The sequence below is a fragment of the Magnolia sinica genome, chromosome 11 (assembly GCF_029962835.1).
Source record: "Magnolia sinica isolate HGM2019 chromosome 11, MsV1, whole genome shotgun sequence".
NCBI lineage: Eukaryota > Viridiplantae > Streptophyta > Magnoliopsida > Magnoliales > Magnoliaceae > Magnolia > Magnolia sinica.
Genome location: NC_080583.1, coordinates 44448286 through 44467308, shown reverse-complemented (window position 1 = coordinate 44467308; position 19023 = coordinate 44448286). Strand labels below are relative to the sequence as shown.

Here is a 19023-nt window from a genome sequence, read left to right as displayed (position 1 = left end):
AATTGATCCAATCCGACATCAAATGATGGAGTTATATGCGTCTCCTTTGGATCACGTGATTTGGAAAGATTAACAATCTATATTAAAAAAATGACGATCGAAGAGTTCTAACGTGCTTTTAGGATATTGAACGGTCTTTGAAATAGGCAATTCTGGTCCCATTTGGAAGCTTGACAAGTTATCATTCCAATGACCTGAAATAGTCTAAATTCGACCTCTGAAGAGAGAGTAATGAGGGTTACTACTGGATAAGGAGATGAAAGAAACATTCAAGATCGACGACTGCGATCCCACATACGGATTCTGTTGAGGGTCAAATATTGTATATTAAACCCCATTTATTAGCTGGATTTACAAGCATGATACTGTTTAACGCTTTATTTTTAATCATGTTGTGATGCAAGGTGAATCTACGAGCGTGGATTGGAAAAGACGTTAAAAACATGGATTTAACACTCTGGCATCACCAAGGCATTTGACGGGACTCCAGGGGACCAAGATCGACGGAAATACACTACAGAGATCCGCAAAAATTGAGAAACTGAAGCTCAAACGACCTGAAAGTCAGCCAGAATGCAAGACCACTGGGTTTCCATCATCTGTTTGGCTCAAAACTTCATACAGGGCTTGAAGATCATAAATTAACCGTACACGTCAAATTTCAGCCATTGAATCATTGTAGAAGTGGCCCAATGGATAGATCATCCCATAAATTGTCAAGTTGGGGCCCACATGATCACTAGATGTGCTTCAAATTTGGTCTTAACCTTTTGAGTGAGATGGGAAGACAGATGGACAGTGTGGATTTTCTGAAATATTATTATGGAGCCCACACAAGTGCTATATGTGCACTGCTTCAAGTACACTTGTAGTGCATTAAACCCCTAACAAGCGGTCAAAACAGCGTTTGACCGCACAATCTCAGCCTGCCAAAACAGAGAAGGAAACTCCCTGTTTTCGCTTGCGCACTGTCGTTCTTTGTGGATGATCTGTGGGCCACCCTCAAGGCCCATATGTCCAATCCGGACCATCCATAATGTAGATCAAGACGTTTTGACTACACCTTAGATCGTACCACGCACAGGGAAGGCCCCACATACATGCAATCTCCAGCCGAAGAAGGGTCACCGCCCTGCGACACTTTTTTTTAAGACAGCGTCCATTTGAGCATTGATGTGGCCCACCATGTATAACCATTCAAGGAATCCAAACCGTCTATAGTGTAGGTGGGTTAAATCCATCCAAAACCCAGTAATTTCATGCCAAACCTGATCAAGCACTCAAGCTGGATGTTGTCCGCGAGATGCTCCCACACAAGGCTAAGCTGAATCATCTTCCTGAAATTCCTTGTGGTGTTCTCTGCTGATCTGGATCATCTTCTAGAACTTCATCTCAGCAAACCTTGATGATTTGGGCCATTTAAAACGGAGCAATGGACGATCCGATCGTACCTAAGAAGACCGAAAGAAAAGCAATAAAACAGGGAGTCGGTTCTGCTGCGCTATAACCCGAATCCCACGTCCGCAATGCTTGCGCAATCGGCGTGATCGGGCCACTGATTTAGTGGGCCAGGGGTAAAATCATGATGATCAGGGATGTTCAGAGGCTAGAACCGAAACGTCCAAGGGGCGGTGCTAAGTTGTTTATAAATCAGGGGACCGATGAAGCTGATTGATTGTTAAACAATGGTCTAAGATTAAGAGTTGGAGGATGATCAAGGGCATCCATCTGATGGGCCAGTAACAAGGAATTCCGTCCCATTACACAGATCGGAACAGATCCCACAACAGGACCGTTTTTTGTGATGAATCTGGATGCGCTAGATGGGTTCGCTGCGCAGGAGAGCTGTGTAAAAGTCCCACCGCCTGCTTGCGTCGACTTCAGTTATGTTGTGCATAAATAGCACCAACTACACCTCTCCTTTCAGCGACCTCCATCAGCTATAAAAAAAAAGGTTTTTTTTTTGGAGGAGGGGGTGAGCAGGGTTGCAGGCTTGGACGATTGCAAGGGAGAGAGAGAGAGAGAAGATAGAGAGTTTGCCATTGAAAGTTTTAATTTAATTTTATTTATTTATTTGAGAGATCAAGCCCAATCATGTTGGGCTAAACCTCTTAGCTAGGGCTAAGAGGTGAAGCTTGTAGCGAGATGGGAGACTCCATTTTATGCTGGTAATTTAATTTAAATTTATAAACTGACTTTGATTTTTGTTTGATAATTAAGTGAATACTTTTAGTTTTTAATGATCTGTTGTGACTGAAATTACAATGGGTCTACAATGGCTTTGAGTATTTCTTTTTACTTATTGTGAATATGACGTCTGAAAGTCCTGTTGTTCGCCATCGTCTCCTGAGCATGGTTGGATGATGGTACCCTTCCTAACCTTCATAGCATGTTGATTGGTTGGTGATTAGTTTAATTTTGTTGTTTGCTTTGTCTCCTGGGCATGGTTTGGTGATGGAATCCATTCTAATCCATATACCTTTCATCTCTTGAAAACTAGATCAAGTAAGTTCAATTGAATTTCCATGATTCTTGATGCAGGCATAAGATCTCCCTGATCTCTACAAGTGGATCCTCTGAATCTCTAGTTTCCTTCCTCTGAATTCCTTAAGTTTTAGATTAGTATTTCACTATTATTCCTCACATTACAACTCAAATTGGATTTCATCTCATTCTAGTTCTATTTCTACTTATTTTCAGATTACGTACAGGTTTCAGTCCCTTGGGATTCGACCTCAGTCTCACCGAGTTTATTACTACATCACAACTCTATACTTGGGGAGTGAACAAGTTTTTGGCACCGTTGCCGGGGATTGATGGCTACGTTTTCTGAAATCAACTAGTTTTAGGATTAGTTTAAGATTAGGAATTTTCTAACTTTAGGTTTAGTTTTTCTGATTTCTAGAAACTAATCTGTTTCCTATTTTGTAGGACCTTGACATTAACTTCTAATTTGGTAATTCTTTTCCAAATCCTCTACTCTTTCTATTTTTAGAATTAGCGTTTGAGTTTTAGAAGTTTTCTAATTCTAGTTCTCTTTTAATTATAGAATTTTCTATTTTCTATTTTTTTTTATAGTTTTCCCTTTTTAGAAACTAACCCAACTCTTTTGTTTTGCAGGTTGGTAAATTCTTTCTTAATTTCCTCCTTGCTATTTCTAGATTAGGATTTTTTTTAGCAAGTTTCTAATTCTAAACTCTTTTAAACTCTAACTTTGTTTCTTATTTTATTTTTAGAAATTTTCTACTTGTAGACTTTTTGTTTAAAAACTAACTTTCCTATTTTGTAGGCCTTTAAGATAGAAATTTCTAATTCGGTAAGTTCTTTCTCTACTTTCTATTTTTCAGTTCTCTTTTAGTAATTTACTTTCTAGTTTAGGATCTTCTTCTTTTAGAAACTATTTTACTTCTATCTTTCTTTTTAAAGATTTTCTAATTCTAGACCTTCTCTCTAAAACTGACTTGTTTGTTTTCTTTTGCAGGTCTTTAACTTAGGGACTTCAATTTGGTAATTTATTTCCAACTCTCTCTTTCTTTCTAGATTTTCTTTTCAGTTTTCGAATTTGATTGAGGGCTACGAGTGTTTCATGCCCAAGTGGGCCTGTGACAACACTCGACGTCTCTTGACTGAAGGAGGATTGGTTGAGGGGTTGACTATCCATCGCAGGACTAGACACCACTCAAAATCCCCTGAGTTAATTGAAGTTATGGCTAAAGACTAACCTCCTCTACTTCCACCTAGGGTGGAGGATACCCAAGATGAGAATGAGGTGCATCAGGCACCCCCGCCTCGTACTTTACGAGATTATCTACAACCAGCGGGAGTGAGTACGCCCTCATGTATGATTTTCTCTGAAAACACAAGACAAATGGACATCAAGTCAGGAGTTATCCAACTCCTTCCCAAATTCCATGGACTTGAATCAGAAAGTCCATATTTACATTTGAAAGAGTTCGATGAGATTATAGCTACATTATATTTTCCTAATGTATCTGAGGATACAATCAGGCTGAAACTCTTTCCTTTTTCCTTAAAAGAGAAGGCTAAGACGTGGTTACATTCACTGTGTCCTAGATCCACTGGCACATGCAACAACATGCAGAGGGATTTCATAAAAAAATTCTTCCCACATCATAAAATGATTACCCTCAGAAAAGCAATCATGAACTTTGCCCAAAAGGAAGATGAAACATTCTTCCAATGTTGGGAAAGGTTCAAAGATTTGGTCAGTTCATGCCCACAACACGGATTTGAAACGTGGCGCATTACAAATTTTTTCTACGATGGACTGACATCTTTCATGCGCCAAATGGTCGAGACAATGTGTAATGGAGAGTTCATTAATAAAGATGTCGACGAGGTATGGGACTACCTCGACAGTCTGGCTGAAAAAACACAATCTTGGGACTATTACCCAAAATCAAACACCACGTCTAGACCAACTCAATCTAAGGAGAAAGGCGGAATATATCTCCTAAAAGAAGAAGATGATCTCAATTATAAAGTGCATAATCTCATAAGAAAATTTGAGCCCATGAAAGGAAAAAAGGATAAGGTGAATGAAATTGTTTGCGGCATCTGTGATTGCAACATTCACACAACTAAAAACTGTCCTACAATACCTGCCTTTCGAGGAGTGTTGAATGAATAAGCTAATGCTGTAAACAACTATCAAAGACCTTTTACTGGACCTAACTCCAATACGTATAATTCTGGTTGGAAAAATCATCTAAACTTTAGTTGGAGGAATGGATAAACGGCTACCCCTCAAGGTTTCTTCAATCAAAATCCAAATCAAGTGAAACCTCAAGAGGAACCGGTTCAAAATTCCATACAAGAGCTGGCTCAGGCAATGCGGGAATTTACAGATTTTATGCAAAAGATAGATTCTCATATGATGGTTATAGAAAAGGGGATGCTTCCTGCACAACCTCTCCCCAATCCTAAACCGCAGTACGAGATTAGTGATCCCAGCTCTTCAAATCAGATGGGGCACGCTAAATCCATCACCACTCTTAGGAGTGGAAAGATCATTGATAAAACTCTTCCGGTTAGGCCTGAAAAGCCTCAAGAACCAGAAGAGGACAACAATGATGGATCTAGTGATGCTCCATAAAAATTAGAACCAGAACTTCTAGAGAAGCCAGTTGCTCCGTTCCCCCAACGGTTGGTTGCACCAAAACGTCTTTCTAACTCTCAGGATATTCTGGAGGTGTTGAAACAAGTGAAAGTTAACATTCCTCTACTTGATGTCGTGAAACAGATTCCTTCATATGCCAAATTTCTGAAAGACTTATGCACGACCAGAAGACGGCAAAGTATTCAAAAGAAAATCTTCTTGACTGAGAAAGTGAGTGCCATCCTGAAGCAAGACATGCCGCAGAAATTCAAGGATCCCGGTAGCCCAACTATATCATGTGTAATCGGGAACCATCGAATTGATCACGCACTTCTTGACTTAGGAGCGAGCATAAATCTGATTCCTTACTCGGTATACAAACAGTTAGATTTGGGTGAGATAAAACCCACCCTGACCACACTACAACTTGCCGATCGCTCTGTTCATGTACCAAGAGGGATAATTGAGGATGTGTTAGTCCAAGTCGATAGATTTTACTACCCTGTAGATTTTATCATCATAAAACGATTACCCTCAGAAAAGAAATCATGAACTTTGCCCAAAAGGAAGATGAAACATTCTTCCAATCTTGGGAAAGGTTCAAAGATTTGGTCAGTACATGCCCACAACACGGATTTGAAACGTGGCGCATTACAAATTTTTTCTACGATGGACTAACATCTTCCATGCGCCAAATGGTCGAGACAAGGTGTAATGGAGAGTTCATTAATATAGATGTCGACGAGATATGGGACTACCTCGACAGTCTGGCTGAAAAAACACAATCTTGGGACTATTACCCAAAATCAAACACCACGTCTAGACCAACTCAATCTAAGGAGAAAAGCGGAATATATCTCCTAAAAGAAGAAGATGATCTCAATTATAAAGTGCATAATCTCATAAGAAAATTTGAGCCCATGAAAGGAAAAAAGGATAAGGTGAATGAAATTGTTTGCGGCATCTGTGATTGCAACATTCACACAACTAAAAACTGTCCTACAATACCTGCCTTTCGAGGAGTGTTGAATGAATAAGCTAATGCTGTAAACAACTATCAAAGACCTTTTACTGGACCTAACTCCAATACGTATAATTCTGGTTGGAAAAATCATCTAAACTTTAGTTGGAGGAATGGATAAACGGCTACCCCTCAAGGTTTCTTCAATCAAAATCCAAATCAAGTGAAACCTCAAGAGGAACCGGTTCAAAATTCCATACAAGAGCTGGCTCAGGCAATGCGGGAATTTACAGATTTTATGCAAAAGATAGATTCTCATATGATGGTTATAGAAAAGGGGATGCTTCCTGCACAACCTCTCCCCAATCCTAAACCGCAGTACGAGATTAGTGATCCCAGCTCTTCAAATCAGATGGGGCACGCTAAATCCATCACCACTCTTAGGAGTGGAAAGATCATTGATAAAACTCTTCCGGTTAGGCCCGAAAAGCCTCAAGAACCAGAAGAGGATAACAATGATGGATCTAGTGATGCTCCACAAAAATTAGAACCGAAACTTCTAGAGAAGCCAGTTGCTCCGTTCCCCCAATGGTTGGTTGCACCAAAATGTCTTTCTAACTCTCAGGATATTCTGGAGGTGTTGAAACAAGTGAAAGTTAACATTCCTCTACTTGATGTCGTGAAACAGATTCCTTCATATGCCAAATTTCTGAAAGACTTATGCACGACCAGAAGACAGCAAAGTATTTAAAAGAAAATCTTCTTGACTAAGAAAGTGATGCCATCCTGAAGTAAGACGTGCCGCAGAAATTCAAGGATCCCGGTAGCCCAACTATATCATGTGTAATCGGGAACCATCGAATTGATCACGCACTTCTTAACTTAGGAGCGAGCGTAAATCTGATTCCTTACTCGGTATACAAACAGTTAGATTTGGGTGAGATAAAACCCACCCTGACTACACTACAACTTGCTGATCGCTCTGTTCGTGTACCAAGAGGGATAATTGAGGATGTGTTAGTCCAGGTCGATAGATTTTACTACCCTGTAGATTTAATCATCCTGGACACCGAACCCATCAATGACATGAGCACTCAGATTTCCGTCATTCTTGGTTGCCCATTCCTTGCCACGTCAAATGTAATTATCAATTACAGGAATGGTGTCATGACTATGTCTTTTGGAAATTTGACATTGGAGTCAAACATCTTTTTCAATAATGGCAGCAACGCAGAGGATGATGACGATTTCCACGACATTAACATGATTGACTCTTTCGTGGAAGATACGACACCTCTAACCTTATCCTCCGACCATCTAGAGATGTGCCTGGTTCACTCCCATGATTTTGATGATGACATGATTAGGGAGACGTGCGCCTTGCTTGATACTGCACCGGTACTTGAAGTTAACCGATGGAGGCCACAATTTGAAGAATTGCCACAAACCGATGTAGTGCCTCTACCGTCTAACCTCAAGCCGCCGAAGCTTGACCTAAAACATTTGCCCTCTGATTTGAAATATGCCTATTTAGGTCAAGATGAGACATACTCGGTGGTGATCTCTGCCCACCTGGAGAAAGAACAGGAGAGTATGCTCATATCTACTCTCATTGAGCATAAAGAAGCCTTGGGATGGACGATAACGGACCTCAAGGGAATCGATCCCTCGATTTGTACTCACCGCATATATCTTAAGGATAATGCAAAAACCGCTCGGCAACCACAATGTAGTCTAAATCCAAACATGAAGGAAGTGGTTAAGGCCGAGGTTCTTAAACTATTGGACGTGGGTATCATATACCCTATATCTGATAGTCAATGGGTGAGTCCAACTCAAGTGGTCCCTAAGAAGTCCGGAATCACCATCGTAGCCAATGCTAATAATGAACTCATGCCAACTAGAGTCACTACTGGTTGGAGAATGTGCATTGACTACAGGAAGTTGAATACCGTCATGAGGAAAGACCACTTTCCTTTACCATTCATTGATCAGATCCTGGAAAGGTTAGCTGGTCATTCCTATTACAGTTTCCTTGACGGGTATTTGGGCTACAACCAGATAGAGATAGCCCCTGAAGACCAGGAAAAGACCGCATTTACTTGTCCCTACGGCACCTTTACCTACCGAAGGATGCCATTCGGATTATGTAATGCCCCTGCCACCTTTCAGGGATGTATGCTTAATATCTTTTCTGATATGGTGGGGCAATATCTAGAGGTCTTCATGGACAATTTCTCTGTTTACGGTCCATCTTTCAGCAAGTGCTTGGAAAGTCTTAAATGTGTGCTGAAAAGATGTGAAGAAAAGAACTTGGTACTTAATTGGGAGAAGTGTTATTTCATGGTTCAGAAGGGAATTGTCCTTGGGCATATCGTCTCGTCCAAGGGAATCGAGGTAGATAAGGCAAAAATCGATCTTATCTCTAACCTACCTCCACCCAAGAACATCAGAGACGTGCGATCCTTCTTAGGACACGCAGGATTTTACAGGCGATTCATAAAGGACTTTAGTCTCCTCTCTCGTCCTTTATGTAATCTTCTTCAAAAGGATGCTCCGTACAAGTGGACTGAGCAATGCCAGGGAGCTTTCACCAAGCTTAAGGGTACGTTAACCACTGCACCTATCATGCAGCCACCCGACTGGAGCCTTCCTTTTGAGCTTATGTGCGATGCTTCTGATTATGCTCTTGGAGCGGTTCTAGGCCAGAGAAAGGCTAAGAGACCCTACGTCATCCATTATGCGAGTATGACTTCAAATCCGGCCCAAGTGAACTACTCAACTACGAAAAAGGAGCTCTTAGCCGTAGTGTTCGCCTTGTACAAATTTAGGTCCTACCTGATCGGATCCAAGATCATTATCTATACAGATCATGCGGCACTGAAGTATCTTCTTTCTAAAAATGATTCTAAGCCCCGCTTGATACGATGGATCCTTCTACTCCAAGAATTTGATTTGGAAATTAAAGATAAAAAGGGAGTAGAAAACGTTGTGGCCGATCACCTTTCTCGCCTTAATACCTCTGATTCCCTTGAGGCGACCCATATCAATGACATGTTCCCTAATGAACAACTGTTCAGAGTCTCCCATTCACCTTGGTTCACTGATATTGCTAATTATCTTGCTACAGGTGCCATACCGACACAATGGACTGTGCAAGATAAGAAGAAATTCTTCACCGAGGTGTGCAACTTTTTCTGGGATGATCCTTATTTATTTAAATATTGCCCAAACCAAATCCTAAGGAGATGTATACCAGATGATGAGCATTAAAGCGTCATCTCCTTCTATCACTCACAGGCCTGTGGTGGTCACTTTTTAACTAAAAAGACCACGGCCAAGATTCTGCAGTGTGGCTTTTACTGGCCCACTATGTTTAGGGACACTCATGAGTTTTGCAAAGCTTGTGAGCGCTGTCAGAAATTGGGAGCATTATCCCGTTGAAATATGATGCCTTTGAATCCCATCCTTATCATTGAAGCATTTGATTGCTGGGGCATCGATTTCATGGGATCGTTCCCCCAATCGTTTGGAAATCTGTATATTTTGCTCGCCGTTGATTATGTCACTAAATGGGTTGAAGCGATTCCATGTCGAACTAATGACCATCGCACGGTCATTAAATTCCTAAAAGAAAATATCCTTTCTCGATTCGAAACGCCTCGAGCCATCATTAGTGATAGGGGCTCACACTTTTGTAATAAACCATTTGAGAGCTTAATGAATAAATACGGTATCTCTCATAAGGTGAGCACCCTGTACCACCCACAGACAAGTGGGCAAGCTGAGATTTCTAATAGAGAAATTAAACACATTTTGGAGAAAACGGTTAACCCTGATCGTAAGGATTGGTCAATCCGATTGACCGATGCCTTATGGGCATACCGTACTACCTTTAAAACCCCTATTGGAATGTCTCCCTTTAGACTTATCTATGGGAAAGCTTGTCACTTTCCTGTGGAGCTAGAACATAAAGCGTACTGGGCAATCAAAAATCTTAATTTCAATCTGGACAACGCTGGCTTGCTACGCAAACTTCAATTGAATGAACTTGAGGAAATCCGGAATGATGCGTACGATAATTCGAGAATTTACAAGGACAAGATGAAAGCATTTCATGACCAACACATTTTGTGAAAATCATTCACGCCTGGTTAGAGGTCCTTTTGTACAATTCTCGATTACATCTTTTCCCGGGTAAGCTTCGATCTCGTTAGACCAGCCCTTACATTGTTATTACTGTTTTTCCTCATGGGGCCGTTGAAATAAGAGATCCCGTCAATGGACATCGATTGAAACCATTTGTCGAGAAATTTGATTCAGAGGACATGTCCATGCCCCTGACTGCTCCTGTTTACCAGGATTGATCTCCTAGTCTGATGGAGGTATAGGTAGGTTTATCGCTTTCATAGGACTAGGGTAGTTGCTTTATTTGTCTGGCTGAAGACGGTAAACTTAGCGCTCCTGGGAGGCAACCCAGCTCTTCATTTCATTTCATTTTTATCATTAGTTAGTTCAATGTTTGTGGGTAACATTGCTGCAAACCCTCATGAGACTACAACTCGTCCACTAGGGGTAACCTAAGGGTTTAAAGGCTTGTTGCATACGCTAAATGCAATCAAGAGCACCTACGAAAGTGGTATAGGTGGGATTTTATTTTTGTTATTTTCGTGTTGGATTTTATTTTTGTTATTTTCGTGTTGCCTTCTCTCTCATGCTGACCAACGCCCATGCTGCGATCTCTTGAAAAGTGTCTCTCGATTCATCATCCAGGTACTATCTTCCCATCACTTCATATTTACTTTTCGTTGTCCCAAGTGCATTGCGTGCTCATATCTTTTACATTGAGGACAATGTAGATTTTAAGTTGGGGGTGGGAGATTAGGTGACCAAATCAGCATTTTCTTGGTCTTGAACAAAAATTGTGGAAATTTTTTAAAAAAATTTCTAGGATTTCTGATGAATTAGAAGTGATTTTGACAGCCATCTAGGGCACTTAGAATTTCAAGATGCGTGATGTTGGTACTTTATGACTCTTGGATTTAGTTATCTATTAGATTTCACAGTTAAATTTAAATTGTTAGTCCATGGTTAGAGGTTTTAAACATTGATTGAGTCATGATTTCACATGTCACATTTCGCTTGCACATTAAGATTTCAGTTTGATACTGAAGGGTTAATTTGATAATCAGTAAGCATGGAAGGAACCATCTTGAAAAATTGCTCGTCATGATCAATTGAAAGGAAAAGATACCATTGAAAGAGGTTAAGCAAGGACTCTTCACTATAGGTTTGCCCCCTATATGTGTGGATTTCATTCCCTACGGATAATACGTAAAAAGGTTTGAGTATGCAGTCTTCACCATAGGTTTGCTCCCTATAGGTGAGGATTTATTTTGGTATTACTTTTAATGAAAAAAAAAATCAAAAGCTAAAGGAATGAAAAGATGATCTTCAAGGCAAGTTTTGGTTATCATGGACTCTCTTGCTGGTTACCAATGATATCCTGAAACAGAGAGTTGTGTATTAATGTTAAAAGCCGAGATTACACAATACACCTGTGGAACTCAGTGTTTAGGATTGTTCTAATTGAGGGACTAATACTTTGAACTCGACTATGAAGTTATCGTGCGCTCGAGTTCAAGAGATGGTAATGCCCAACATTCATGAATCTTAGATTTTTCATATCTGAATCGTTTTTCAAAGTATCACTCGGTTTCACAAGAATTGGCTCGTAATTCTTAAACTTATTTTTTCGCATACTTTGCTCGGGACTAGCAAGATGCTGGTTGGGGGTTGTGTTGAGGGTCAAATATTATATATTAGACCCCATTTATTAGTTGGATTTACAAGCATGATACTGTTTAATGCTTTATTTTTAATCATGTTGTGATGCAAGGTGAATCTACGAGCGTGGATTGGAAAGGACGTTAAAAACATGGATTTAACACTCTGGCATCACCAAGGCATTGGACGGGACTCCAGGGGACCAAGATCGACGGAAATACACGACAGGGATCTGCAGAAATCGAGAAACTGAAGCTCAAGCGACCTGAAAGTCAGCCAGAATGCAAGACCACTGGGTTTCCATCATCTGTTCGGCTCAAAACTTCATACAGGGCCTGAAGATCATAAATTAACCGTACACGTCAAATTTTAGCCATTGAATCATTGTAGAAGTGGCCCAATTGATAGATCATCCCACAAATTGTCAAGTTGGGGCCCACATGATCACTGGATGTGCTTCAAATTTGGTCTTAACCTTTTGAGTGAGATGGGAAGACAGATGGACGGTGTGGATTTTTTGAAATAGGGCCCACATAAGTGCTGCATGTGCACTGCTTCAAGTACACTTGTAGTGCATTAAACCCCTAACAAGCGGTCAAAACAGCATTTGACCGAACAATCTCAGCCTGCCAAAACAGAGAAGGAAACTCCCTGTTTTCGCTCGCGCACGGCCGTTCTTTGTGGATGATCTGTGGGCCACCCTCAAGGCCCATATGTCCAATCCGGACCGTCCATAATGTAGATCAAGACATTTTGACTACACCTTAGATCGTACCACGCACAGGGAAGGCCCCACATACATGTAATCTCCAACCGAAGAAGGGTCACTGCCCTGCGACACTTTTTTTCAAGACAGCGTCCGTTTGAGCATTGATGTGGCCCACCGTGTATAACCATTCAAGGAATCCAAACTGTCTATAGTATAGGTGGGTTAAATCCATCCAAAACCCAGTAATTTCATGTCAAACCTGATCAAGCACTCAAGCTGGATGTTGTCCTTAAGATGCTCCCACATAAGGCTAAGCTGAATCATCTTCCTGAAATTCCTTGTGGTGTTCTCTGCTGATCTGGATCATCTTCTAGAACTTCATCTCAGCAAACCTTGATGATTTGGGCCATTTAAAACGGAGCAATGGACGATCCGATCGTACCTAAGAAGACCGAAAGAAAAGCAATAAAACAGGGAGTCGGTTCCGCTGCACTATAACCCGAATCCCACGTCCGCAATGCTTGCGCAATCGGCGTGATCAGGCCACTGATTTAGTGGGCCAGGGGTAAAATCATGATGATCAGGGACGTTCAGAAGCTAGAACCAAAACGTCCAAGGGGCGGTGCTAAGTTGTTTATAAATCAGGGGACCGATGAAGCTGATTGATTGTTAAACAATGGTCCAAGATTAAGAGTTGGAGGATGATCAAGGGCATCCATCTGATGGGCCAGTAACAAGGAATTCCGTCCCAATACACTGATCAGAATAGATCCCACAATAGGACCGTTTTTTGTGATGAATCTGGATGCGCCAGATGGGTTCGCTGCGCAGGAGAGGTGCGTAAAAGTCCCACCGCCTGCTTGCGTCGACTTCAGCTGTGTTGTGCGTAAACAGCACCAACTACACCTCTCCTTTCAGTGACCTCCATCAGCTATAAAAAAAAGGTTTTTTTTTTAGAGGAGGGGGTGAGCAGGGTTGCAGGCTTGGATGATTGCAAGGGAGAGAGAGAGAGAGAGAGAGAGAGAAGATAGAGAGTTTGCCATTAAAAGTTTTAATTTTATTTATTTATTTATTTGAGAGATCAAGGCCAATCATGTTGGGCTAAACCTCTTAGCTAGGGCTAAGAGGTGAAGCTTGTAGCGAGATGGGAGACTCCATTTTATGCTGGTAATTTAATTTAAATTTATAAACTGACTTTGATTTTTGTTTGATAATTAAGGGAATACTTTTAGTTTTTAATGATCTGTTGTGACTGAAATTACAATGGGTCTGCAATGGCTTTGAATATTTCTTTTTCCTTATTGTGATTATGACGTCAGGAAGTCCTGTTGTTTGCCAACGTCTCCTGGGCATGGTTGGATGATGGTACCCTTCCTAACCTTCATAGCATGTTGATTGGTTGGTGATTAGTTTAATTCTGTTGTTTGTTTTGTCTCCTGGGCATGGTTTGGTGATGGAATCCATTCTAATCCATATACCTTTCATCTCTTGAAAACTAGATCAAGTAAGTTCAGTTGAATTTCCATGATTCTTGATGCAGGCATAAGATCTCCCTGATCTCTACAAGTGGATCCTCTGAATCTCTAGTTTCCTTCCTCTGAATTCCTTAAGTTTTAGATTAGTATTTCACTATTATTCCTCACATTACAACTCAAATTGGATTTCATCTCATTCTAGTTCTATTTCTACTTATTTTCAGATTACGTACAGGTTTTAGTCCCTTGGGATTCGACCTCGGTCTCACCGAGTTTATTACTACATCACATCCCTATACTTGAGGAGTGAACAGATTCCCAAATGGTCTCGGAATACAACGATTCTAGTCAGGAATGAAAGAGCACTAAAGTACCTTTCAGATGAGCAAAAATTGACCCAATCTAACATCAAATGATAGAGTTATGGGCGTCTCCATTAGCTGGCATGATTTGGAAAGATTAACAAACCATATTGAAAAATGACATTCGAAGAGTTCCAACGTGCTTTTGGGATATCGAACGGTCTCTGAATTAGGCAATTCAAGTCACATTTGGAAGCTTGACAAGTTACCATTCCAATGAGCTAGAAATAGTCTAAATTCAAACTCTGAAGAGAGAGTTATGAGGGTTACTATTGGACAAGGAGATGTAGGAAACATTCAGGACTGACGACTGTGATCCCAATTAAGGATGCCCGAATGGTCACGGAATACGACGATTCCAGTCAAGAATGAAAGAACACTAAAGTACCTGTTAGATTACCAAAAATTGACCAATGCGACATCAAACGATGGTGTTATAGGCATCTTCATTGGATCGCGCGATTTGGAAAGATTAACAATCCATATTGCAAAATGACGATCGAAGAATTCCTATGCGCTTTTAGGATATCGAACAGTCTCCGAATTAGCCAATTTTGGTCCAATTTGTAATCTTGTCAATTTACCATTCTAATGTGTTCAAAATAGTCTAAATTCGACCTTTGAAGAGAGAGTAATGTGGGTTACTATTGGAGACGGAGAAGAAGGAAACATTCAGGACAGAAGACTGCGATCCCACTTACAGATGCCCAAGTGGTCTCGGAATACGATGATTCCAGTTAGGAACAAAAGAGCACTAAATTACCTTTCAGATGACCAAAAATTGACCCAATCCAACATCAAATGTTGCAGTTATGGGCGTCAACATTAGATTGTACGATTTGGAAAGATTAACAATCCATATTGAAAAATGACAATTGAAGATTTCCAACTTGCTTTTGGGATATCAATCGGTCTCTAAATTAGGCAATTCTAATCCCATTCGGAAGCTTGACAAGTTACCATTCCAATGAGCTAAAAATAGTCTAAATTCTAACTCTGAATGGAGAGTTATGAGGGTTACTATCAGACAAGTAGATGAAGGAAACATTCAGGACCGACGACTACAATCTCACTCATGGATGCCCTAATGGTCTCGGAATACGATGATTCTAGTCAGGAATGAAAGAGCATTAAAGTACCTTTCAGATTACCAAAAATCAATCCAATCCGACACCAAACGATGGAGTTATGTGCGTCTCCGTTGGATCGTGTGATTTAGAAAGATTAACAATCCATATTGAAATTGACGATCAAAGAGTTCCAACGTGCTTTTAGGATATCGAACGGTCTTCGAATTAGCCAATTCTAGTCCAATTTGTAATCTTGTCAAGTTACCATTCCAATGAGCTCAAAATAGTCTAAATTCGACCTTTGAAGAGAGAGTTATGTGGGTTACTGTTGGATAAGGAGATGAAGGAAACATTCGAGACTGACGACTGCGATCGCACTTACGGATGCCCAAATGGTCTCGAAATATGATGATTCTAGTCAGGAATGATGGGGCACTAAAGTACCTTTCAGATGACTAAAAAATGACCCAATCGGACATCAAACGATGGAGCTATGGGCAACTCTGTTGGATCGCGTGATATGGAAAGATTTACAATCAATATTAAAAAATGACGATCGAAGAGTTCCAACATGCTTTTTAGATATCGAACTGTCTCCGAATTAGCCAATTCTGGTCCAATTTGTAATCTTGCCAAGTTACCATACCAATGAACTCAAAATAGTCTAAATTCGACCTTTGAAAAGAGAGTTATGTGGGTTACTATTGGACAAGGAGATGAAGGAAAAATTCAGGACCGACGACTGCGATCCCACTTACGGATGCCCAAATGGTCTCGAAATATGATGTTCCAGTTAGGAATGAAGGGGCACCAAAGTACCTTTCAGAGGACCAAAAATTGACCCAATCCGACATCAAACGATGGAATTATGGGCATCTCCGTTGGATCGCGTGATTTGGAAAGATTAACAATCAATATTAAAAAATGATGATCGAAGAGTTCCAATGTACTTTTAGGATAACGAACTGTCTCCGAATTAGCTAATTCTAGTTCAATTTGTAATCTTGTCAAGTTACCATTCCAATAAGCTCAAAATAGTCTAAATTCAACCTTGAAGAGAGAGTTATGTGGGTTACTATTGGATAAGGAGATGAAGGAAACATTCAGGACTGACGACTGCGATCCCACTTATGGATGCCCAAATGGTCTCGGAATACGATGATTCTAGTCAGGAATGAAAGGGCACTAAAGTACCTTTCAGATGACAAAGAATCGACCCAATCGGACTTCTAACAATGGAGTTATGGGCATCTCCATTGGATTGCGCGATTTGGAAAGATTAACAATCAATATTAAAAAATGACGATCGAAGAGTTCCAACGTGCTTTTAGGATGTCGAACGGTCTCCGAATTCGCCAATTCTGGTCCAATTTGTAATCTTGTCAAGTTACCATTCCAATGAGCTCAAAATAGTCTAAATTTGACCACTGAAGAGAGAGTTGTGAGGGTTACTATTGGACAAGGAGATGAAGGAAAAATTCAGGACCGATGACTACAATCACACTTACAGATGCCCAAATGGTCTCAGAATACGACGATTCCAGTCAGGAATGAAAGAGCATTAAAGTACCTTTCAGATGACCAAAAATTGACCCAATCCGACATCAAACAATGGAGTTATGTGCGTCTTCGTTGGATCGCGCGATCCAGAAAGATTAACAATCCATATAGAAAAATGACGATTGAAGACTTCCAACGTGCTTTTGAGATATCGAACGGTCTCCGAATTAGACAATTCTGGTTCGATTTGGAAGCTTGACAAGTTATCATTCCAATGACCTGAAATAGTCTAAATTCGACCTCTGAAGAGAGAGTAATGAGGGTTACTTTTAGATAAAGAGATGAATGAAACATTCAAGACCGACGACCGTGCTCCCACTTACAGATGCCCAAATGGTCTCAGAATACGACGATTCCACTCAGCAATGGAAGAGCACTAAAGTACCTTTCAGATGTCCAAAAATCGACCCAATCTGATATCAAATGATGGAGTTATGGGCATCTCCGTTGGATAGCACGATTTGGAAAGATTAACAATCCATATTGAAAAAGGACGATCGAAGAGTTCCAACGTGCTTTTGAGATATCGAACAGTCTTTGAATTAGGCAATTCAAGTCCCATTTGGAAGCTTGACAAGTTACCATTCCAATGAGCTGGGAATAGTCTATATTCAAACTCTGAAGAGAGAGTTATGAGGGTTACTATCGAACAAGGAGATGAAGGAAACATTTAGGACCTACGAATGCGATCCCACTTATGGATGCCCAAATGGTCTCGGAATGCGATGACTCCATTAAGGAATGAAATAGGACTAAAGTACCTTTCATATTACCAAAAATCAACCCAATCCAACATCAAACGATTGAGTTATGGGTGTCTCCGTTGGATTACGTGATTTTAAAAGAAAACAATCCATATTGAAAAATGACGATCGAAGAGTTCCAGCGTGCTTTTGGGATATCGAATGGTCTCCGAATAAGCCAATTCTAATCCAATTTGGAAGCTTGTCAAGTTACCATTCCAATGAGCTCAAATTAGTCTAAATTCGACCACTAAAGTGGGAGTTATGAGGGTTACTATTAGATAAGGAGATGAAGGAAAAATTTAGGATCATGACTGTGATCCCACTTATGGATGCCCAATTGGTCTCGGAATATGACGATTCCAATTAAGAATGAAAGAGCGTTAAAGTACCTTTCAGATGACCAAAAATCGACGCAATCCGACATCAAACGATGGAGTAATGGGCGTCTCCGTTGGATCGCATGATTTGGAAAGTTTAACAATCCATATTAAAAAAGTGATGATCGAAGTGTTCCAATGTGCTTTTAGGATATCGAACGGTCTCTGAATTACCCACTTCTGGTCCAATTTGAAAGCTTGTCAAGTTACCATTCCAATGAGCTCAAAATAGCCTAAATTCAACCTCTAAAGAGAGAGTTATGAGGGTTACTATTGGACAAGGAGATGAAGGGAAAATTCAGGACCGACGACTACGATCCCACTTACGGATTCCCAAATGGTCTCAGAATACGACGATTCCAGTCAGGAATGAAAGAGCATTAAAGTACCTTTCAAATTATCAAAAATTAACCCAATCCATCATCAAATGATGGAGTTATGGGCATCTCCATTGGATCACGCGAATTGGAAAGATTAACAATCCATACTAAAAAATGACTATCAAAGATTTCCAATGTGCTTTTGGGACATCGAACGGTCTCTGAATTAGGCAATTCTAGTCTCACTTGGAAGCTTGACAAATTACCATTCCAATGACCTAAAATAGTCTAAATTCGACCTCTGAAGAGAGTTATGAGGCTTACTATTAGACAAGGAGATGAAGGAACTATACAGGACTGACGAGTGCAATCCCACTTACAGATCCGTAAATGGTCTCGGAATACGACGATTCCAGTCAGGAATGAAAGAGCACTAAAGTACCTTTTCAGATGACCAAAAATTGACCCAATCTGACATCAAATGGAGTTATGGGCGTCTACATTGGATCGCGCGATTTAGAAAGATTAACAATCAAT

The 19023-nt window shown here is 40.5% G+C and overlaps 2 non-coding genes across 2 annotated transcripts; both read right to left on the bottom strand.

Moving 5' to 3' along the window:
* Positions 1–4144: 4144 nt before the first annotated feature.
* Positions 4145–4251, bottom strand: LOC131219863 (small nucleolar RNA R71). Its single transcript, XR_009158504.1, has one exon. It is a non-coding gene; the product is annotated as a small nucleolar RNA R71 (small nucleolar RNA).
* Positions 4252–5649: 1398 nt separating this feature from the next.
* LOC131219663 (small nucleolar RNA R71) lies at positions 5650–5756 on the bottom strand. Its single transcript, XR_009158310.1, has one exon. It is a non-coding gene; the product is annotated as a small nucleolar RNA R71 (small nucleolar RNA).
* Positions 5757–19023: the final 13267 nt, after the last annotated feature.